A 24,711-nucleotide genomic window follows, 5' to 3' on the forward strand; every position below is an offset into this window, starting at 1 on the left:
ACTGAGTCAGTGGCAAAACACGTGGCAGGAAACCTTATAGTGAAATGAAACATCCAAGACATCATGACAATGGACTTCAAACTGGTTCAAAGCAATGCAAGTGTATATACTGTCTGTAAGAAGGAACAATAGCAAGAGAACCTGGAGGTGTGGTTGAGTCAGACCCATGGGACTGTCATACAGTATCAGGCCAGCTCTCTGTGTAACATGAGGAAGAAGTGAATAAGTCAAAGTATCCCCATTTAAAATTGACCACAACCACAATTGTTATTAATCACTCTAATAGCTTGTCGTTAATACTGTTGCTTAAATATTTCCAGACTGTCTTCAAGGCAAATGCAATCACATTTAGACGGAGAGACATTCTTCATTTTCCTTTGTTTACAAACAGCTCTTGTCGGCCAATGCAAGGAAAGTGTAATTATATACAGTCGCCCAGTGGTTACTGACCTTTTATTTGATTGTCCCTTCAGGAAAATTGACTGGTTGTTAAATGTTCTTCGTATCATATTCATATATTGGTGATTCTATACTAGCGGTTCAAACTGTACGTGATGTCCATATTGTGTCATTTTAATACAAATCAATCCACTTTGATTTGAATAAACAGTGAACATACAGATATCCACCACCTACGTGGCAGTCTTTCAATATCATACCATAAACTGTTTTACTCTCGACCAACATTTTTAAAAATTCCCTTAGGTCTTTTTGGCTTCTAGCCTCATTCAGATAAGCACTGCTAGTTTTAATGGGGCTATGAGGCATAGTAACCCACCTCACCCATAAAGAGGAAATGCCTTAACTAAACCACTGGAAAAGAAGGAGGGGGAGATGTTTCCAGTCCTCCAGGGATGTCATTAATAATAGGCATCTCATTCAGCTCCATTCAAAATAATAACAGAAAAACACATTTCCTTATGTGAGAAAACATTCATACCAGGGGGTTGTTATAACTTTTATATTGACTTTTCCTTTCAAAACAAAGCAAAAACGTGTGTATAAAAAGAACTCTGTGTATAGAAAAACCTTGCACAGTTGCAGTTTGAAAGAAAAAATATCAAACATGCTAAAGCCCTTTTTAGAAGCCACGAACCACACATACAAGACTCATGGAGAAAGGTTGAAATAAGAACCCATGCAGAAGAAGATGACTTTTGGGGGGGGGGGGGGGGAGAATCGCACAACAACTCCCCAATCCTTCGCAGACAAGTTTTGGGGGCCCTTTTTGTAAGACAACTTGCCAATGCGTTATTTAAAAATGTATTTGTGTTCCTGTTTTGAGCTTGTATAGTAGTAACTGTGTTCAGAAGATCAACCACATATTGCACAAGGAAAGTGTCCCAGTTGCTGCATGGGGCTCTAACAATACAAATACAGATGCTATTGTTGGCACAGGAAGAAAGTTGTTGAAGTAGGGGGGGACGGTGGGGGGTGTTGGGGGGGGGGGCAACATCAGAAAGTCAGACCCACTGTTGACCCACTTCTCTGCCCGGCCGACGGGACAACTCCTCAAGTCACATCGCTGCTTGTTAAATAGAGCGGATCACTGGGATAACCATGCTATTAATACTGGGATTGAGAAGAAAGTCAGCCACGCCACATTCCACAGGCCCCGACATTCCCACACATTAACAGGGCTCGGAATGAAATCGGATACTTGCCGTCCCCATTCCCCTCGAACCCCAAAGCGCTACCCTGTCGGTTCAAATCCATTTTCTTATTTCATATGGGAGGAACGCCGGAATCACGAGCTCCCAGTCCAACTAAAGACGTGTTATTATTATATATTTAGAAAAATTACATTGGCACGGGTACAACCTCAGAGCTGGTTACCATGGCTCTCAAGAGAGGGAAGGGATGCTGGTCTTCCCAGAGACTCTTGTGTTCAACCCCATGAGGGAATAAATCCATTCCATCAGTGCAGTGCGCTCATCCAAATGACACAGAGGGCTTGAGAAGATCCAGCTCCCCTTGGCTGTGCAAGATGTAACTTATGAGCTTTCAAACACAGCAAACACACACTGACTCACCCGCTATTCACCAAATGGTTTCATGCTTCTGCTAACAACACTACTCGATGGTTAGCTCAGCAGTTTTTTTTTCAATAGACATGTGTTTGTCAGTGTGCCATTGTTTGGCTTCTCAGCCTTTTGCGCCCAAGGTTTCAATATGTCCATCAATGTCAGCGGATGGAAGGGGGCACCCCATATTGTGCATTGTTAAGCTATTAATCTTGCCAGGGTGAGAGGTCAACAGCTGCAGCAGAGAGGAGAGAAGGGCTTCTGGGTAATGACTGGAATGCTCTTCTAGGACAGTTATAGTAACCAATATAGGCAGAGCTCTCTGAAGTGACCAGGATTTTTTTTAAATAGCCTGGAGTAATGCTGCACTGAATTGAGGCACTGTAAAGGAGGAGATATGCTTACACATCACAAGCCCCCAGAAAGTGTGTCACTGGCACATATTACAATAGTTCCATTTAACACACTCAGGCAGGGCACTTCCACTGAAGGAGAAAGAAGAAAAGCAGCCTCACTCCTAAAAGCTTCCTGGGTTCTGTCCCCCAGACACATTAACAGCTCCACTGTAAATACAACATGATGATAGTCCAAGCCAAAAGGACCGATAGTTGAATTTAAGCGGCTTTACATAGCTCATATCTTTTTATCTTTGCAGCTATCCTAATGAGACAGCTGTTGAGCTGCCAGTCAGCAGCTAGGGCTGAAGTGATAAAAGGCAGACCATCATTGACTAACTCTGCCTCGCACTACCTCTAATCCTGCAAAAGTAGTTCATGCATCCGTAATGGGCAATAAAATATGAAAAGCCCAGAGAGCGCTGAGGCAGCAGTGGGTGTGTGTATGTATGCTACATGCAGGTCCTCGACTTTCGGTTAAGCCCTCCCAACACGCTAAATCTTTCAGCGATGTCACTCTGCATGCTCCCTGGTGCACGTGAGTGTAGGAAGGTTTCCAGCAGACCGGAGAGTAAGCCTTTAATGTGGTGGAAATGGATACTATCTTGTTCACAATGCAAAATTACATCAAACAAACATGCACATTGCCTATGACTGTAAAAATCTGTAAAAAAAACATCAGCCTTCAAACGCAAGCCACTAAAAAGGAATTAATTACTTTGAATGTTGCCAGAAAACTGTTTGTCTTTTTCCTTTCCATATTGCTGTTATCTTCCAGATCAGCCTTTTAAAAAATTTTCACAAACACTGTGGTATTGGTTCGGAATGTTTTGTGCTACACAAGCAATCAGACTTATTCAAACCATAAGGCATCCCAAACCAGTTTCACAGGTGGAACTTTTGGAGGGCTGGGGTATGAACTTTCTTCACTGTACTTTTGACACATGCAATGGTTTTACTGCTAAGATGACAGCCACTGGACTGGGATAGGCAATGCTTCCAAATGGAAAAGGGGGCTTTAGAATTCCTTCTAATGAGGATCCCTAGGAGATTATGACCCTGTGTTTATTGTTGGTATGAGCTGCCATGGTCTATAAAAGAAAATGCAATTACAACACCCCAAGAAGAAGCCGGCTCCATTTAGAAGTAAGAAGAAGTCTGCTCGTCTAGTTCCATATTGGGTTTAGTTGTTGCTGGGAGGAGATATACAGCATATATGGAATGTCTGGCTGCTGGGCCACTGGTAACACCAAAGGGCTGACTGTGTGATTGATGATTATCTTGATCAGTCCACATCCAGGACCCAAAATAGGCCTGTGACCATTTCATATGACACTGTCCCATCCTCCCTCAAGTCCTGAAATTCCAACTATTTGCCTGAACTTTATGGAGAAGTTCACATTCATGTCCTGGACCTTTTTCCAAACCAAACATGGATATCAATCTCTTAACTCTCTCCTGCTGCACTTAATAATGCTAAAGCCCCATCCATCCATGAAATCATGCAGCCATTTCCAAAGAAAATGAAACAGACTCTCACCTAAAACCGATTCCAAGACTATACCGCCAATATGCGGAGAAGAAAAAAAGCCCTGCTCATATAATGCACCAGCACACACAGGGGTGAAGCAAGGCATGCTGTCAACACCACTGGAGAAAGAACCCAAACATAAAGACCATGCACATTTCACAAGCCAGCTTTTGCTGGCATTTATGACCTATAAAACCACCATGGTAGAAAATAAATTAAATACTGTATAATGTTCTTTCACTCCAATCACAACAACACAAAAATGTGGAAACTTTACCAGCTTAGTCAGATTAGTAGCATTTGTTGCCCACCAGCTTCCTTCTTGCTCAGATTTCTATTGAGCCTTACACATATTTTATTGGCTACGATAGTCTGGCTGTTTTCATGGCTGGATTGAAAAGGTGGGACGCAGTGCATGGACAGACTGGGTTTAAACCTTAACATCTGTAGATATGTATGCAGTCTCCCACTACTTGGTGAACAACATTGTGGTGTCGCTAGTCCTCACATTGACTGGGAAGGGTTACGAGTATCAGTGGCAAGATCAAGTATCTCTTACTTACCCAGTTCAGACTGTCTGCCCTGTGAGATGGATTGTCCCTGTGTCCGTGTCAAAATGGAAATTTAAGAACTTTAAAAAAAAAAGCAAGCTTACAAGAATAATTTATAGCATTTCTGCAGCATTGGGCTTTAGCTCCCTCTTTTTGCCATTTGGAGTTTGTGTTTTGTGGCAGAAATCCATTGCCTTTGCCCAGTCTGATGAGGTTTCCCGGCTGCTGCGTTGTGTCTGCTCTCCGCGAGCCTGTGCGCTGAGCTAGGGATTTCAGCTGACTGTGCTTGGAGCTGAGCTGTTGACATTGTCCCCGCTCTCTCTCTCTCTCTCCCTCTCTCTCTCTCTGGCACTCTGTCTTTAGATCACAAGCCCCCCCCCTCTCCCCTCCCCTTCTGGATTCCAACTCCAGTGTATGACAACATCTATGTGGATGTCCGCATTGAAAGGGATGGACTTTCTTGGAAGAAAAATGCATTCATGTACAAATGTGCATATATCTTCTGTTTATGGCCAAGGGAGAAGGCAAGATGAAAGGAAATGACCCCTTGGTGGCCTGTGCTTCCACCCCTGCCCATAATTCCGACTCCACCCAATGCATTCTCTAGCTGAGAAGACAAAAAAATAAAAGATTTGGGAATATCACACAACGCCCAAAGGAAACCCCTTTTCCTGTCGCGTCTTCGTATCGCCAACGCATACATTAGCAAACACACCCACAGGAGCACTCATACTCTCAAAGTCTAGCCAAATATGGGATTCTCTATTAGGAATTTCCCCTGTGACACACACACACACACACACACACACACACAGGAAAAGGTTTCTCCTGACATCCAATTAGTGTCCATTGAGGAGGTGAGAAAGGATATCTTGATTGTACAGCTCTGTTGACCTTGTCAAGTCCACACCATAAACGTAGCCAAATGTAACGGTTGAAGGGTGGGGGGGGGAGGGTCCGCTGGAGGGCCACACTGTGGATGGTTTCTGTGAAGTGGAGTTGAAGTATGTTGCTGTGATAATATGGAGGGGTCGGCGAGTGCAGACAGTGTACAAACCTCAGGACTGCCAAAGCACTGGCCAGGACAAAGACCCCTGACCCCGCATCATCCTTTCTCCTCATTCACTTTTGTCGGACCTATAAGACCTTAAGACATCACTGACAACCTCCTCACCCAAAGTTCACTGATCAATACAAATCTGCTGACATTACTAGATGCCTGGCATTTTTCCTTTACAGTCCAACTCTTTGAAAACAAAAGGTCACATGTGAATTGATTTCATACTGAGTGGTCTTATCTTCCTCTAGACTGTGTGTCTGTTACATAAGTTGGGCAAGGTGATGGCTGGTCTGGTGGTGACATCTGCTTCTATAATGTCCATATAGATAAAAAGCTTCTGACCAGATTTTGGGAAAGGACAGTAACCTCAAAAGGGACACAATTATAAACACCTTTAAAATCAAAAGGCAATGATTGGGTTTGTTTGTCATTGGGCAAGACTGATACATGTTGCACCTATGATACTGCGCTGTGAATAGGTCTTAGGCAATCAATAGCATTTGATAGTCGGTATCAGAAACACAATGGCTCTGTGTCCCATAGCCGATCAAGCAGAACCCAAATGCGTACAAGATCCACCATCCATTCGGGTATTGTCTTATAACATTGGATAATAAAGATTGACAGGAGGGACAGGGCAGAGACGGGCAAAGACATGGACTGCTGGGACAGGGTCTCTGCCTTATCATACATGACACGCATTCTAGCAGGTCAGTTACCGGGTTGTCAGATCCACCATCTCTTCTTGATCAAACTGTGGTTCTTGTTGTGAAAATCAGCATACAAACTGTAAATAGCATTGATATGCCAAAGAGTGGATGAAGCAGGAATCATAACACCATTCTTCATCTTTCTCTACAGACAGAAGACAGATGAAACCAAGTTGCTGGCCGTAATGCCAGAGTGCTCTCATTCATTAGCCCCACTCTCAATCGAAACCAGTTTATCTCCATGATGTCAACTTTAACTAGCGCTTCTGTCTTTCTCTGTTCTGTGCAGCCTCACTGTCAGGTTTGCATTACTTCAATTCTATCTCTAGTGTCATATCTCCATCCACAGAACAAGGGATGACACCCTGAGGAAACTCTGCAGACTAAAGGGTAAGCTCATGCTCCAAATCTTGGTAAGCGGACTGTTAATTGACATGAAGGGAGTGGCCTAGGTTTGCTTGCAATAAACATACTTCCACCTTTTCCGGATGAAATTGAACAAACCCGTAGGTCAATCTGTTCAGCTTTCCTTTTGGATTTTTTTCCCACTTGTCTTGGACAGCAAGCATTTTGCAGAAAGAATGAAAAAAAAAAAGAGGTTCCACACTCTCTTCTCAAACGTCCACATTGTGAACTAGAGCGACAGTTTGCTGCCTCTACAAACTTGGCTTTGGTGAACTTTCACATACACCCCCCCCCCACACACACACACACACACACACACACACACAGACACACACACACACCCCACCCCTGGAACATTCCTTTAAAAACGCAAGTGAGGTCGGTGTTTACCCACAGTAAATCAAACTGGATGGTGTCACGACTGATAAAACCATCTGCACTTCAGGTAGGGCGATTTCCTATTTGCTAGGTCTGCTCCTGGTGAAATGACAGGTAGCTCCACACAATCACTTGTCAGTCAGCTGGGTGAAGCTTGCTGATCAGGCAGTCTGAACTCTCCTGTAACCCACTAAGGAAGCAGATACAGGGAAAATCGCCATCTGGCAAAACCAGTGCAACTTTTTGGGCAGTAAAAAAAAAAGGAACTTGGCACATTGTGAGAAGCTGGAATGGACTTATTCAGGGGTGTCAAACTCATTTTCACAAAGGGCCGAATTACGACATGATAATCACACGAAGGGCCAGATATGTCGCTTACTGACATGCCTTCTTTTTAATCCAAAACTCAAACAACATATCTAGGTATATAACCTGCGTACATACGAGGCATAGGCTAGATTTTGTTTACATATTTTGGGGGACAAATTATATGTGGGGGGTATGGGGGTGATCCCCCAGAAATTTTTGTGCGTCAAACACTTAATTTCCTGTATTCTGGTGGATTTATCTGTTTTGGTTTTCTGTGCCTTATCTGCGTCAATTTATTGTGGAAATGTCTTTATTTTTGTAAAGGAAAAGACAACATTCAGGTTCCTGGTGAAACAATTATAAAGGACTATAATGCAGTATGGCTCTCAGGCATCCTGGATTGAGCCACAATATGTTTTCTCTTGGATTTTTCAAAACTTTCTGCACATTCAAAACATATCACGTTTTTTTATTTTATTTTTTTATAGGAATCATGACCCAGCACCAGTGTTAACTATTTATGTCACTTTACATTGGTAATGAAATGCAAAGCCACCATTGGAAACAAAAGGGGTGGGCTATCAGCGGGTATCTAACGTTAGTTAGTGAGCTATATTGTAACTTCAGGCAAAAGTTAGAAACCAGATAATGTTAGCATTCATCCTTAGACAGTTGACACAATCAATAATCATATTAGCATGCTATTTAGCCCCATAGATTGGCCTATTTACAGCCATTAGAAAACTGACATCTTTTCTTCAATGCAAGTCCATCAATTCATGGCTTAAAATCCTGAGCTGTGGAACTTTCAGCAGACATTCCTAGTGGTAAGCTATGCGAGTGTCCTAACGGTTGGGAGCGTGTGCGACGTGCCAATATGGCACAGGCTCCACATGAGAAAAAAAAAAAAAAAAAAAAATCGCAATTTTTTTTTTTTTTTTTTTTCGCGGGCCAAATTGAATGGAATTGCCGAATTGGTTCGCGGGCCAGATTAAATATTGAAACGGGCCAGATTTGGCCCGCGGGCCAGAGTTTGACACCCCTGGACTTATTGAACAATAAGAAGTGGGTGATCCAAGGTGGTCTCGTCTCCAGGCTCATAAACAACACTTTCTCCTTACAACCTATTATACAACGGCCAAGCATGATAACTGGCCAAGAACACAGCTGGAGCAAAAGGCTGTAAAGAGGTGTTTAAAACTGCATTGGCATCTGAAGCAGCTTTTTCCAGGGTTGTCACTGAAGAAAAGTGGCGAGAGTCCTCCTCCAAACTAGCAGTTGCCAGAGCAAACATGACAGTCATGTTTTACGACATGTTGTTCCTTAATGTATTATTTAGGGGTTTCTTCTGACCAGGCAGCTCTCATTTAACTTTGTTTTGTTTAAGCCAGGAATTCCTTGTGACAGCACTTTGCACACACACACACACACACACAACTATTTCTTTCACGCCCGCCCAGAGATAAATTACCAGCGAGAAAAAAATACCACCGCTGCACGAAGCCTGAACTTGTGACAGCATAAACAAACACGCTCACATTTTCATACATAGTCTTATTCTTTGTTTGCTATTAATCATGATAGCCGGGGAACATTATATCTCTCCATCTTTCAAATGCATTCATAGAAAAAGTAGCCTGATGACTGTTAAGCCATAAACTTTTAATCTAATTGAAGTCACTATGTTCTTACGGTGGCAAGCGTTCCTGTCTTTATTAAAGACGACATATGATGGAAAAAAATGTCAGGAAAAAAGGTGGAGAAGATATGGGCGGTGAAAGTAAAATAATGGGTTTTTAGAACTATTAACCATGAAAACCGCTTCTATTGGACACCAAAAATACACATTTGAACCCAAAAATTCAAATCATATATCCCTCCTGTACATACATTTTTACTTTCCACTGCAACGATGTACTTCTATTCTAACTTTTCTCTATTCTCCCATCAGCAATACAGTACTCCACCTGCTTTTACCGATCTCAACTGAGAATCAACAAGTATTTCCACATGGTTACCATGTCATTTGAACTGAGAGCAGAGTGCTTTTTGGGGTGTTTTGCAAAGCCACTGGGCATTTATTTTGAATGGCTCTTTTGTCCCATGGGGCAGACTGGGCAGGGTCAGAGGTCAGCCAACCGCCTGCTCCCAAAGTACCTCCGCTGTCTGCCTGGGTATGTGCCAGCTAAATGCTGTCATGTTTGGACAATGGTCCAAGCTTTTCGGATGACTGACTCATGACAGCTTCATCATGTTAACTAATGACGTAATGCCTTGATCTGTGGGCATGAAGGCCATCACTGTTAGACCTCCAATAATGTCAGAATAATTTCATCTCACAGTGGAAATGCTGTGATGGTCGTTTTGACATTAGAACCGGTTTTGTCGCAAAGTAACCCAACTTAATACTAAAACATCACTTTTTGTAGGGCCTTTTCTTTACCACAATGATTCCGGCTATGTCAACTATACAAAGAGGGTGAGAATAATAATGGAATAAAAGAATGATGGTCAATTACATCCAAGCAAAACTAACAACAACCCGATCTTAATGTGCCACTCCATTCCTTCCCATCTAGATCACAGTGCAATTTGAGATCTAAAGCTACAGCGAAATCCACACAGCCTCCACATGTGCCACTGTGCTACATTGCTTAACTGGGTAAACTGGATGTAGACACTAGATTTTTCAGGATGGACGACACATCCAGTTTTTTAGAAATATGCATCATGAACAAAAAGGGTCTACATGAAATCATTACTTTTGTTCAAATACATCACATATCATACGTCCTTTTTGACCAGAACGAATCCAGGTGTGTGAACTGGGGAACAGAGAAAAAGAGACTGAGAATAGTAGTGGCCTTGCTCCTTTTCCAGATGCTTTCATTAAAAAGCCAGGTTTATATATCCCAGTTGATATTATATTGGCAACATGGGGACTTCTCTCCACAGAGATCAACTATAGCTGTACAACTGACAATACAATTTATTATCGGTTCTCATGCCGCACTTCAAAGAAAACGCTCAAAAAAGGTACCAATATTTTCAGGAGAGACTTTTCATAATTAGTTCCTTTTTTTGCTGACCACAGACTGAACCCAAATGCCTAGTCCCACATCTGAGCTTTTGCAGGTGTAAGAATGTGCCTTCTTAACATCCATTCATAACAATGTAAATCAAGGCTTTAATGTCCCTTCAAAACATGGCATTTGTCCATGTATGGCCAAGTATGTCTGGGAAGTGTAACGGAAGGTTTGGTCCGATTTTTTAACAGGGCATTTTAGGGGGTAACCCGACTCCCTCATATCACTCACACACACACACGGTCATGACTGTCATAGTATCTCCATGAAAAACATCTGACAGTCATCTGTTCTAGTAAAGGAAGGGCCCCTGTGAACAGGTGCACATCTGTGTGGCTGGCCTTTAGCCCTTTTCCTTGACCCCTGGGCTCTTGTTACGGGTGTGAATCTCCTTGAACCTGGTTGCACCACTGGAAACAGACAGTGTGCCACACATTTAAATCAGCTGGGTATAGTTGTGATGATTAGCTAATGTCATAATGCACAGAAATTGGTGAAATAATTAACTAAGCTTTGCATAATGCTGTGCCGGCCAAAGCAAGAACTGACTAAACCTTTGAAGCCACAGTAAGGAAAAAGTAAACTTCTCTTTTCAAAAGATGTTATCACAAACTAGATTTAGTGAATTTCCTTTTAACCAAGTTTAGTATCATACCCTATTGTCTTGCTTAGCCATTATTGGTCAAACTAACCTTAATAAACCCAAAGTTTAGTCTGAGTAATGCTGCTAGGGTCGGGTACCGTTCACATTTGAACTGATACCGTTACTGTGCTTTATTCTCTCCGTTTAGTTCAGGTACTGAGCTTTACGGTTGCAGGACGACTCTAGTGTGAACACATTGGAAGACTTGGGCTGACCATGGAATTGAAGCTGCGACGACGATGTTGATGTTGTCTCGCTCTCTTACTTTCTCTCTCTTCTCTCACTCTGATGTGCTCTCAGGTTTACAAAATTTGGCACCGATTGATTTTGCAAGAATTGGTACACTGTAGTACTGAAGTAACTTGGTCGGTACCCTGATGGATCGTAGTTCGCTAGCTGGAACTGTTTTACAAGCTCTCTAGAGATGACATAACAATAACAATCACTTCCTGTTTATCTCTACACAGTAGGCCAGAGCAATCTGTTCTGTCCATTCAAACAGTGGTTATTGCATTATAATGCTGAAGTAAAGATGATAATTTCCAATTGTGAATGGGGAAAACAGTAGCTTTAATAAGATCAACAGTAGAATAAGTCAAAACCCCTTTAGAGACATATTTGGATATGTTCCCCCCCCCCCCCCATGTAAGGGATTTCCCCTACGACTGTGCACCATGTATACATGTATAGAAAACCAGCCTGGGCAACATTAGACCTTCGACCTATCAGCATTATACAAGCACATGTGCCTCTTGTTCCATCCAGCCAAACGGAGTGTATCTGTCCAGCTGCCTCTTGTATGGCGGGGACGGTCAGACATGTTATAACACTGATTTACTACCCCCCTAACTTAAAGAGCCCTTTGCCACATATTGTTCCCCCGCAAAGAAAGGCCTCCCGAATAGTTACTGAGCATTGTCTTCAGTGTCTTTATGTTGGACAATAACATGGATTATGTTTATGTTGTTGTTGTTTGGGTCAACATGTTTCTTGCACAGGGCCCTTGTCATGCATACTTTCAGGGACTACCTCGCTCTTTTGGTTGATAAGAAGCACTCAGCCCAGCCTGCAGTAAGCAATCAGGTTTCTGCGTACACAAATCAAGTGAGTGGAGATTACACACAAGCTAAACAGATAACAACCCAATCTTAAATTTGTCAATCCACTCCTTTCCATCTATGTCACAGTGCAAGAAGAGATATCACTTGAAGACTAATCTTACCACCTACCACATCTGACACTGTGCTACACTGTTTAACTGTATAACTGCATACATTCAAACAATATGTACAGGATATTTACATACGTTTCCCATATATATATCCAGCACTCTTTGCATTCTGGACCACTGCAATGAAGTATTTTTGTTTGAAACAGTGTGGATGTGTCAGCTTCTTTTTTTTCTTTATTCTAAACAAACAATATGTCTATTTTTATGTTAGAACATTGAGAGAAAAATACTGTTTAGTGTATGCTTGCTGTGTGTGCAGGAGAGGCATTATAAATACATATTGCACCATGATGTGTGAAGCAGAGGAGCAGATGAGTGTTGCTCAGGGGGCCCATTGTGCACAGATTACCCCCCCAAGAGGGGTAAATGATGCTGTTGATTAAAGCCAGCTGAGCCCAGGGCAGGCACCCGTCAAGCACCCGTGCCATTGAAATTCATCCGGCTTCTCAATGACACACACTCTGACAAGCCAGTTCTGCAGGCGTGCTCATTATACTGTTGCTAAAAGTGTACACAGACACACACCCACAACGCTTGTGAAATCAAGCTTACAAAAAGACTATCTAAGAACGCAGGCTTGAATCAGATCACTTTGCTCTGACATGGGACAGGTTTGTAATGCTACACTGATGAGGACTCTCCACTGATTACATTCATGCCCAAGTTGCCCTTTGAAAAAGTGAAGAGTGCATTATAAGTGAAATGTGGTGCTGGTTGGATTGTTGAACAGACTATCTAGAAACCCCTTGACCACAAGTGGGAATTTTGTACAATCAGACAAGTATGGCCACACCACATGGTCAGTCAATGGTGTGTGCACTGCAGAGGTCAGAACATAACGCGCCCCACACACATCCTACCTCTACTGCGCGTCTACCTCGCGTCTGCGTCTGACTTTTGGTCACAGACTGTGAAATCAACGTAGAGCGAGCACACATCCAACCTCAGACGCACTGCTGAGGCGCGTCGGAGGCACGTCTGCAGCGACGCTCCCCTTCACCTCAGGAGGCTCGCCTATTTTTTTCTGAGAGCAGCGCGTCTCTCTCGCGTCTCTGTGCTTTAACTGATAGAGAAATACTCTGCTGACAGTCATACCAGCAGCATTCACTCTAGTTACACGTTTACCCGGTGTGTTTATTTCAAAATAAAACATCCCTCAGTCGTATACGCGAATAATCCCTTTATTTCACGATTGTGCAATCAAAATCCGAGGGATTTAAAACCTAATTTTCAATTAGTTCTGGCATTTCATTTTTGGATAAATGACACATATAGAGATCCAATATAGTGAAGAAATAAAAGAGATCATGATGAGCGCAACAGTTTTCCGTTGCTCTATCTGTGTCTACGACCTTCTTCTTCCCCGACCACACCCCCCTCTCTCTCTCCCGTATAAATCAGTAAAGTGATTTTTGAAACTCTGCTGAGAGTCATATTGACTTCATACTGGCAGCTTTCGCTGTAGTTTCACCATTTCCTGGTGTGTCCCCTTCAAAATAAAACTTCCAACAAGCGAAAATATGGCAAAAAAAAAGAAAGAAAATGGCAATGGGGCGCACGGATTACTGTCCAGACTCAATATAAATCATATGCATCATAGATGACATGAAAGAACTTCATTTTTAATGGGAATTATCTATGAAAACTCTATGTAGAAAGATAGGGCTTTTAGAAGCAGCGCTGCAGCAGCAGCTGCTGAGACGTTGCATGTGTGTCCGAGAAAAGTCCGAGAGAGGCAGCAGTAAGGTAACGCGACGCGCTCCAGAGGTAGACGCAGGATGTGTGTGGGGCGCGTAATGCATTCTCTATTTCTTTATACAACTACTTTCTTCACTTCTCATGTTCAACACAATGAGAAAATGAGGCGAGACAGTCCATGACTGGGCAGTGTGCACCCGCATCCCCTTCCTACATCTCACCCCTCCATACAGCAGGCTTTTCACAACATTTTTAAATGGTGTCATTCATAGCCAAAACAGAGCCATCCAAAGTGAATATTTGACTTACATTTGTAAAATCATGAGTCCAAATGAATACTAAAACCGATCTTAATCTGATGGATGTGCTAATAGCAACTGTTTGCTTACAAGATGTTGTGTTTGCATCTAATTTTTTTTTTTGCAGCACCCGAGTGGTCAAAACATACAGTATGTTAATGCAGGCTTTGAAGAGTAGCAACATTTCCTTAGTTTAAGCTCTGCACAATCACAAACATTATATTCTTGTTTGGTCCTCACAACTGCGAAAGAAGCAAGCATTCACACACAGACGTATACATAATAGTTGCCAGTCAGATTTTACTTAATAGCATGACCTTTACTGAACCCAATTAGCAGTGTATCCCCAGGGACATTATAACTGCGGCCATGTGTAGAATCCAATGAGCGAGATCGAAGCCAGGACTACAGGCATCATTTAAGTCACTATATGCTGTTATTCAATTTGCATGTCATTCTAAAGGCTGCATTACCCATGCTTTAAACATTTGTTCCAGAAAAAGGTGTACAAGATATGGTTGTCACACAATGAACATCGGCCCCATTCACTGGCCTCCACTGAATGAAAACCTACTCCGACAAAAAGCCTTGACCTCCGTAGTACAAAGCTGGATTAATCACAAGTGCTCTGGCAGCACACAATCAACACACATTGTTCAGATTACATGCTATTTAAAGTTAAATGGTCAGGTTGGGGGTTTCGAATGGTTGTCCTATTGCACGCTGGAACAAAAATGTGGGTCAGCAATTTATTTTTATTTTTTTCTGCAGCTTTTCCTCTGCCTGCATCCTAGTTTCCTTTGGTAGAACAATGAGTCTGCCCTTTTTTCCTCCCGAGACAGTGGGAATGTATAGAGGACTGGCATTATTATGACCACAACAGTTAACACACCTGCCCTCTTGACATGCAGGGGCGGGATAATGAAATGGAACCCAGTGACCTTGCTTCATAACTTCACCCCTTTTCCCTTTTTAAATACAGCCTTAAGCCTCCATTTAAATAATCATGAGAATTGATTTTTTTGTTTAGACTGTGATGAAAGAAACAGATTGATTAGAGAACAAGAAAATGTCTGAAAAGCAACCCTGTCAACAGCCTGCTACTGGAGTGACACTGTTCCTTAGGTGAAGCCAAAATGTCTTACTCAGCTTTGGCCTAATGAAGTGAAGAACTATTTGGCCAATATGTTTGTCATTGCTTTTCAATTAATACAATTTTCAATTAATCTTGGTTTTATATTGTTTTATGGACTGATTTTACCGACTTGTTGATTCTGTATTCTCACGGTATCAGTGGCGGCTCCTGACAATAATCTCAGGGGGGGCAATTGTTGCCATGATGGGAAATATGACCCAAAATTAACCTAAATCAGATAGCATATGACAATGTCATATTGCATTTAACTGTTTGTTTTTCCTGTTCATCTGGCATAACCACTCTGGCAACATTAGACAAGCATTGCACTGTACAGTATTTTTGGAAATTAAGTTAGTTAATTTCTTGAATAAAATTATTTTAGCTCTAAAATGATTTAATTATCCGGCTGTGGCCATCACAGATAACTTGTCATCTACCAGTGTGCTCCTCAGATAGGCTTCCTTTAAAAGTTAGGAGACAAAAATGGATGCTGGCATAGCATGTGCAACATTAACAGTGCTAATCATCACATTGGTTTGGGTTACTACTGTCTACAGCACTTGGTAGGCGGGTTTATGTCGGACGGTGAAAGCAGCTGTCAGCTAAACGACGATCAACAGCTGATCGCCGTTCAATAGCCGATCAGCTGTTGAACGGCGCTGGCTCGTATATGCAGATTGATGTTTAATGTTTGTTTTACCTTTTCTGAGAGATGATGCATAGGGGTGACACCCAAAGTTATCCATGCGGTCTCTGTGCTGCCATCAGGATGGATAAAAAGCCAGTATACAGTCCATATCATCATGCAGCGGCAGCAGGACAGAGCGTTAGCGCATTAGCATCCTGCTAGCCTCGTTAGCCGTTCAAACGAGCCCCGTGAAAATCCGCGTTTATAAGATCCCCCAATCCATCTTGGTAGATACTTGCTTGATGGTTACATTTTGTCTGGGAAAGACCTAGTCCGAGTCCGATCAAGTAAGTAGCTTGCCAGCCTAGCCTGAGTTGATATAAAGTTGTGTTGGTCTTGAATATGACCGCTCTGGGCTGCATACTGGACATGTGACTGTATCAGTCACTGTAATTGGTTTATTGTTTACTGTACGTATGACGACAACACGTTAGGGCGAGCACCCCCGGAACCCATAGAGATTGCATTGCGAGGCTTGCAGTTTGAAAAAAAAAAGTTTTACATTGATGTCTATGAGAGCGCTGGGGGCGATTTTCAACCAGCCCGACATCGCCCCAGAGTGACGGTACAGAGCACAGACGCTGATTGTACAATGATATTCAGACTTAGATGCAGGTAAAAACTGTATTGAAATCATAAATTATGATTATTAATACAAAAAAAAACAAAAAAACATCATTATTATTCATAATTATATTTTCGTTTTTTGCTGATATGGCTCAAGGAGGGCGGCGCCCTATCGCCCTCTATGGGCGAGCCGTATGTGTTGTACACTCTCAGCATCGTTGTAAATGAGAGCTTGCGCTATCGACATTAAATAAAGTTAGAATGAATATTGAATCGCACTTTTTCTGACGGATATTTCAATTTTCATTTTGATTGTGCCTTTATGATCCCTTTTCATACAGATTGTCTGGCAATGGTCATCCACAGTTGGGCTACAGCGTCTCCAAACATCCCTACACTTTTTCGCCTTACACTTGTCATGGTTGTGGTGCTTTTCGATGTGCTTTATGCTGCACATCTGTCTTCTCAAACCACAAATAATCCCAAAATTGTACAACATTGATTGGGGCCATTTTTCCCACATCTTCCTTTCGTTTTCAGTGTTTGAAGCGCAACACAATGTAAATCCTAAATCTCAGCATTTGCATATCGTAATCAGTATTGTTCATCATGTTCTAGGTTTAACGGAAACAACTGTGTAATGTATATTACTAAGTACTTACTTAAGTGTTTTAAGTTGAAGTGTATACAAATGCAAAACAACAGGTAAAAAGGACAGGTCTGGGAAATGAACTGCACACCACTGCACTGACCAGTAGCCAAAAGTATGAAACAGATTTATGATCGGTCTGCTTTAGCACTTTGTTTCTAAGCAAGTTTGTGTGCTTGTGAAGTTGTGTGTGTGTGTGTGTGTGTGTGTGTGTGTGTGTGTGTGTGTGTGTGTGTGTGTGTGTGTGTGTGTGTGTGTGTGTGTGTGTGTGTGTGTGTGTGTGTGTGTGTGTGTGTGTGTGTGTGTGTGTGTGTGTGTGTGTGTGTGTGTGTGTGTGTGTGTGTTCAAATGAATGCAACATACAAATGCATCACAGCAGGTTGCTTCCCTCCATTCTGTTTCATGGGCCAGACCAACAAGGCCGCCCATCAGCAGATCCCTTTCCTCTTCCTCAAAGCTTGGATGGAATGTCAGGAAGGCAATGTAATGAGGGTTAGAGAGTGTGTTCATTCATCTGTGCTATATACAGTGAGTCCATGCATGTTTAGGCCGTATATAGTGCAGTGGAGGATGCATGCTCACTCATCGGTGAATTGAGTCTTGTGTTGCGTGACAAAAATAAGAATTCTGAATGGAAGTCAGAATGAATGAAAAATTCAGCCATCGTTGAGAAAGCTCCTTGAGGTTGATCATATTTGAACGTACTGCTAATTTTTCTGGCTCTCGCTAACGATTTCTCCTTTTCCCTCCTTTCATTTTTCTTCCCACTGTTGAAAGAAAAATAGGCATAGGTTGTTCCAGAACTCAAGAGAGTTTATTTATCTCTGGCTTACAAACAAAGTTGGAAAATAGGACCTGATAGAAAAAGAAGAAGGCTTCCCATTTGCTTATGTGGCTCCAGTTCCCCACTGAGAACGGCTGAGAGCAACATCCACGGGGTGAGAGATAAAGAATGCTCAAGATTTCCTGCCTCACGACGCCGCGCTCCCCAAACATCGCCCAGTTTATGTACTGCGCTCCAGTCGTCAAGGCAACCTGGCAGCGAATCAGGGCCCAGCACATGAGCCATGGTGGAGATCCAAGGAAGGGGAAAGAGTGAGAGAGGAAGGGAAGGCGGTTTTTTAGAAGCTGCCTTGGAGCAATTCAAAAAAGATTTGAAGAAAGATGACACTTTTATACGAATTAAATATCTTCCTGCTTCAGTCTATGAACTTGGGAACTATACAAATCATGCTATCAGTGTATTGCAGCCTTTACATTAACTTAAATGGAAGGTACAAATCATATGCTCCAACCTCACACTAAGTTCACTAAAAATCTCATCTAATTATCTTTGCCAAATTGTCATTACTCCGTAAATATTTTTATCAAGACCTTTACGGTCACATACACAGCTCAATGTTTTGCTCAAAATGTCACTCCCATCAGCACTCCACAACCAATTACTTAACTTTCAGTAGTATGACTAGAAAAAAAAGCACACATCCATATAAGGTAAAGATCCATATATGTTAAAGATGATCACCTCAGTCATTGAGGCAGTTAAGTATGCATAAAAAAATGTAGTTTGAAAGGTTAGCAGAATAGAGGTTGGGGGGTTGGTTAACAGTGACGTGTATTGATTGATAGCAGATTAAAAGTCTGCATGAAGGGTCTAGTCCGCCTGCCTAATACCTCTAATCCAGCCCCCATCTAGGGTCAATCCCAGTACATGTGGTTAAGGACATGGTTACTGTCCTAGGATCAGTGTGATTTAGCTGACCCCCCCCACCCCCCCACCTATTTCACCTCTTAATCTCCCTCTCTTTCTCCGATGATAACAGTATCTTTTAATGTCCTCTTGCTACACGGCACAGCTGATGGTAGCCAACCCTGAAGGTAATGGGTAAATGAGAGGTGGTGGATGGGGGTGGATGAACTTTAAAAAATGTCTATATGGATCACTGCCTAAAGAAATATATAAGGCTCTGTTTAGATGGACACAGGCTCAAGGTGTTGCATTTCTCTCATATTGACACTCGTTTTGAAAATTGCCAAGGCAAACCCTTATCCTTCCTTTTAAACTGCACACCAGAAATAGCATAAAGAAGTGACAGCAACCACAGCCAAAAGGCACATTAGTGGAGAGGAGTTAGACGGGAGCTACACGACCGCAGAGGCAAAGAACTGACTGTATTGCAAGTGAATACACTCTAAATAACTAATTAGTCAATGGCAGGCCTGGAAAAGAAATTGCATCATGCGCCACTCGGCAAAGTCAGGGATGATGACGCTTCCAATGAAAAGGAAGCAGCAAACCCACTTAATTTTTTCCCCAACCAATGTAATCTCAGAGTGCAGGAAAACGAGTTTGCCTGGCCCGGACACATAAACAAATAAAAAATAAGGCCTTATGAAAACACAATGTCCATAGATACAGAAACTACCCAAAAATAACCCCGCTTCTGCGTGATTGCTTAGGACATATCCTGGGTCATTTGAGTTTCCCTTCGCTGGCTCCTGTCATTTGTTTACCCCCGCACTTCCTGAATGCTGATGGCAGATAGTCCCCTGGTTTATACAAGTGGAAAGGAGAAGAAAAACAGCCCACTGCTCTGAGAGGCTGCTGCACCATGCTAAGGAGGATGTGGAGGAGGATGGGGGGGGAGGGAGGCAGTATCCCAGTAACCAAAAGAACAGCAACACAATGGTCACCTGATGTCCACCTGTGATATTCACCATGAGGTAGTGGGGAGTGTTTTACAAAAGGAGGATGACAACTGTTTTAACATGCTTCCCCCCACTCTCCATCTGCAAAACTTTAAAAATGGAAAGAAGACCCAGGATTTGCACGAGAACCACATGGGTTATCCGATCATGGAAAGTATAGATAGAAAAAGTATCCTTTTTTTAGAATGATAGTAGACCGGGGAAAAATACCAACAGCAGGTAAGGATGGGGAGTTAGGGGTAGCGTCACAGGTTAATATGTAAGAACATCCCAACCAAACGGTGAGGAAGAAATGGCCTGGCAAAGTGTGCCGGTGATGGAGAACACCCACGGTTGCTAGATCTGGGGAAAATGACACAGTTTATAACGCAGCGCAAATAAACGCCTTGCCTTTCAAAAAGGTCCATTTGAAGTGCAATGCCAGTACAACAACCTGTGCGAGATCACTCTGCCTCTCTCCAGAGGGATAAAAGCAAAAACAGGCCCCATTTCAACTAGCCTCTCCTGAGACAGACCCCTATTCATACGCTCTCTCAATGCTTTAGTTGTTGCCAACCACGCGGTTCGACGCTTGGCGAAAAGGAGTTTTTGAGAAGAACTTTGTCGGGTATGAAGGATCTATGGCTCACGTCCACTCTTCAGATGGTGTTTGTCTGTTTAGTTACTCGATAGCAACAATAAAAAAAAAGAAGCAAACCATTTGTTATCATTCCTGGACCCTTAAGCGCACTCGGCCATCCATCTCAAAGCTCCAACACAATGAGATGGCACTTAGCTCGGATGATGCATCACAGGCTTGGAGAGAGCCTGTAGAACACAGTTAAAATGTCTGTCACAGCTTTCCATCCTACTTAAGAGATTTGAACTGCACCATAAAGTCATTGAATGATTGGAAAGACATGCGTGGGAAGGTATAGAAGCCAAATTTAGTAAAACAAAAAGTCTTACCAAGAAGACTGACAGTGTTGAGCTTGTAAAATGTTTTACTGTTCAACAATGGCTTTTGGTTTTAAAACATATACTCCCCTCACTGGGGAGGGTTTTTCCTGATACTGTATGTTCAAACCATTCTTTCTGTCTTGGGTCGAACAATTCATGGTTGTATGGCTTCCAAACCCTGCAGGTGAGGGTAGTATAAGATAATTATGATGGATTACAAAGGAAAAAGCCAAGAAGACAAGATCTAAATGTTCAATCCTATTAAGAGGCTCCAGCTTTAGAACACTTTGATAAAAGCATTTGTCACACACCAGCGAAGGGAATTACAGTTGCTGAAATTGAATTGAGGATGAAGGTGGGAGTTTTATTGCTGTTTTAAGAACGACAGTTTAAAGTCAAACACAGGTATGTCATTGTTGAATTTAATCTGATAACCTCCAGTTACACTACTGTATTACGGGAGAATGAAACAAACCCTGTACTTCAGGGGGAATCCCATGAAACTGATGTGAAACTAAAACTCTACCAATGTATCAACGTCAGTGGCAACTGAATGCATTGACAGGAAAAGTGGAATTCAAAATTTAAATACACAAAAAGCCACAGACTTAGTTTAATGAGGCAATTCCCTCAGTCCAATGAAATATACTCTACATGAACCAGAACACGTCTCATTAACAAAGCTGCAAATTCAGAGCTATAAACTCAACCTATCTCAGGTTCAATACCAACCGACGTTGGAGCCAGGACATTCTGCAGGAGTTGCCAAAGTAAACCCTCCACAGCCTGGCCCATTCTCAACACTCTGTGTCACATGTCTCCATCTCAGCACCCAATCTGAAATGATTCATTGGTAGGGAGTGCATTTGGCCAGGCTTCTTTATCACTGTGCTCAGACGCCTGAAGGATCTCCTCCTTTTCAAAAGATAAACTTTGTTGTCATTGTCAAGCCTGGCTATAAAGACAGTGGACTGCTTATAATAATAATAAAAACGTCTTGGTCAAGTGATTCTGGGCCTCGAAAGACAGGGCAGTGGAATTCTGCAACCAGTACAACCTCTAGGGGCTGCTGGGAGCAGAGGGGCCCCAGAGCAGTGGTGGAGCTCAAGCCTCTCCAAGCCTGGAGGACCCCAAGGGAAAAGCCAGTCCAGAGAGCGGGGGACTCTCACGGACAGTTAAGACATTTTCCCACAATCAAACACACAAACAGAACCGCACAGGGCAGAGAAAAAGGACCCTCATCCACCAAGGAGACGGAGGAAGGGAGGGAAAGAGGAAGATCCGATAGTTACAATAACACAGCCCAAAGAAGTACATGCTATGCCGTACCTCTTGTGAGGAGGCCCCCTCACAGTGAATTGCACTCTGTAGACAAACACCGTTCTAGGAAAGGCTGCTCAGTGGTCCAAGCAAGTACTCAGCATTCTTTCTGGGATTTTTAACCTGTAAATAACTTTAGAAAGTCAGAGGGCTGGTATGGGCCTCTATTAGATGGTTTTGCCAAAACCCACACAGTTCATTGGTAAATGACCTCATTATGGTAATCTGTTTTCAGCACAATCCACCACTACAAATTCCATCTGCTAGACATTAAAATGGGGTGTCAGGCCACTAAGGACATCTGGATTTTAGTGTTGAGGACATTAGGCTAATTTAGGGAGGATTTGATTATGGGAAACGCACAATGCATAAGAAAAACCCAGGGGCAGACAATCTGTGCCAAATGATTTGTCCTCGGTTTTGCAATAGGTACCGTAGCTACTTAGCTTGCAAGCAGATGAACTCCTCAGGTTAAAGATGAACTGGCTGAACTGCGCTGCAAGTCCCAGGCAAAACAAAGCCACATGACTCTGGATGGATTCTGAATGCCATTAGCTATCTAAAGTCCATAATGAGAGACTCTTTGTAAACACAGCTCTGTTCCTTAGAGGGCCAGCCATGCAGTTCACCAAGTCACATGTCAAAGGTCGACTTTCCCCACAGTTCACCATGTGTAGAGTCCATTCTCAACAAAAAACATAGGTTTGACCTCTGACAGAGAGCTGCATCTATTATGATCATTTCACACATCTGCTTTGGCAATTGCTAATTGCATTTTTGACTAATAAGAGAGGAGAACAAACAAGAACTTCAAAACACCTGGATGATACAAAAGAGGGATTCTGCAGTGTCTGCTTTTTTCAGTCATGTCTCCAACTGTCTTTGACCTAAGCCAAACTCGCCATTCTTTTACCGAATGATTGATGTCCGTCTCTTGGAAATCTAAATGTGGCATGCATGCAAGCCTCCCCTCGAGTGGATCGGCAAAAATCTTCAAACTTCCTTTTATAGAAGTAACCCCCCGAGCTGCATATCACAGCCATTATAAATAAGAAGCTGGAATGCAGAAGGGGAAAAAATAAACATCCAAGCTGCTCCGTTATCTACACCCAGCTGTGCAGTTTAGAGGCAGATCCTTAGAGATGATGTCACGCTCTTATCGTGTTACTGTTAAAATAGCGTTCCTAGAATTTTGGGTTGACATTAATAAATTCGACGAAAGCAAAATCTACTAAAAGGCAGACCTTGAATTAAGATCACATAACCTGAAAGTAGGTGAAATAGTTAGAAAGCTGTAATTGAAGCCAAATGGCACATGGTGAAAGTATCAGTGGATGAATTGTTATAAACTCCACTGGCCCAATTTGAAGAAATGCATCACTATGAAATGATCTACCTCATGTGGATGAGTGTAGGTGGTACACCCACCTCGAGGCAGTAAGGTGTTTATATTAAAAAGGTATTGAAGAGTACCAAGGAGGATGCGCCAATGGGAGAGCATCTACATGTGCAGCATTTAAAGCTTATTTCAGAGGGAAAAGCCAGATTCATTTCTGTAAATTAATCTGAGATGCGGAGGTGAGGGGGAAACCTGCAGCCGAGAAGAATACGGGGAGGATTGACGCACTGGAGGTTTGATAAACGATTCCATATGTGCTCCGGCTCCCAAGTGAAAGAGCTGCTTTGTGCTCAGAGAGGTAGCACGTGCACAGGTCCAAAGTGGAACCCCTGCACCCCTCCTTCCATCTACTGACAAAATCTATCTGGCCCTTTCTTGCTAGTTCAGAGTGATATTAGCCAAAACGTAAGGGGCAGGAGCAATGGGTTTGGATGCCCGAGTCGCAACCCTCTGTCCAGCAGCATATTTTGACGGGAGCTAATTGCCTGTGACTACATGGAGACAGGGGACTGAAACAACCGTTTTATTTAGATAGTTTTCTGAGAGGGGGTGGAGGGGGGGCTGTCAGGAAGTCAAGATATATTAGGATATTTTCAACCTCCATTACCCCCTAGTGCTAAATTATTCCCAGTGATAGGATAATAATTCCTCTAGACATTAAAAATCCAATCTTACCATGAGCACCTGCTCCCTGTGTGTTCAGACCTGATGTGATTGAAGAACCAGCCATCCGGTCCTCATTATCACTTAACGCAAAATACCACCTTTACCGTAGCCACAGGCGAGCTTGCGTAGAATTGGTACTCGCGACTGAAACTGAGACTGAAATTGCCTGTAATTTATTCCAGTGGTGGAAGCATGCAAGTCTAATCAGGTAGTCAAGGTAGCGAGCTACTGTTTCCAAAAACACTACAGTGGCCTGAGTACACAAACGCCAAGCAAACAATGACACATAGTGCAGAAGTGGGAGAATAGTGCGTGA

The 24,711-nt window shown here is 42.7% G+C and overlaps 1 protein-coding gene across 5 annotated transcripts in view; it reads right to left on the bottom strand.

Moving 5' to 3' along the window:
- daam2 (dishevelled associated activator of morphogenesis 2) overlaps positions 1–24,711 on the bottom strand; it is a 110,505-nt gene that overhangs the window by 78,972 nt on the left and 6,822 nt on the right. The window contains exon 1 of one of the 5 annotated variants that reach the window (XM_080042304.1): positions 4,514–4,651. The exons of the other annotated variants lie outside the window; for them this stretch is intronic. The gene's annotated coding sequence lies outside the window, so the exon portion shown is untranslated. Of the gene's footprint in view, positions 1–4,513; positions 4,652–24,711 lie in introns of those variants that run through there. 5 annotated transcript variants of the gene reach the window in all.

This window comes from Ammodytes marinus (assembly GCF_949987685.1).
Source record: "Ammodytes marinus genome assembly, chromosome: 15".
In the NCBI taxonomy this organism is placed as follows: Eukaryota; Metazoa; Chordata; class Actinopteri; order Uranoscopiformes; family Ammodytidae; genus Ammodytes; species Ammodytes marinus.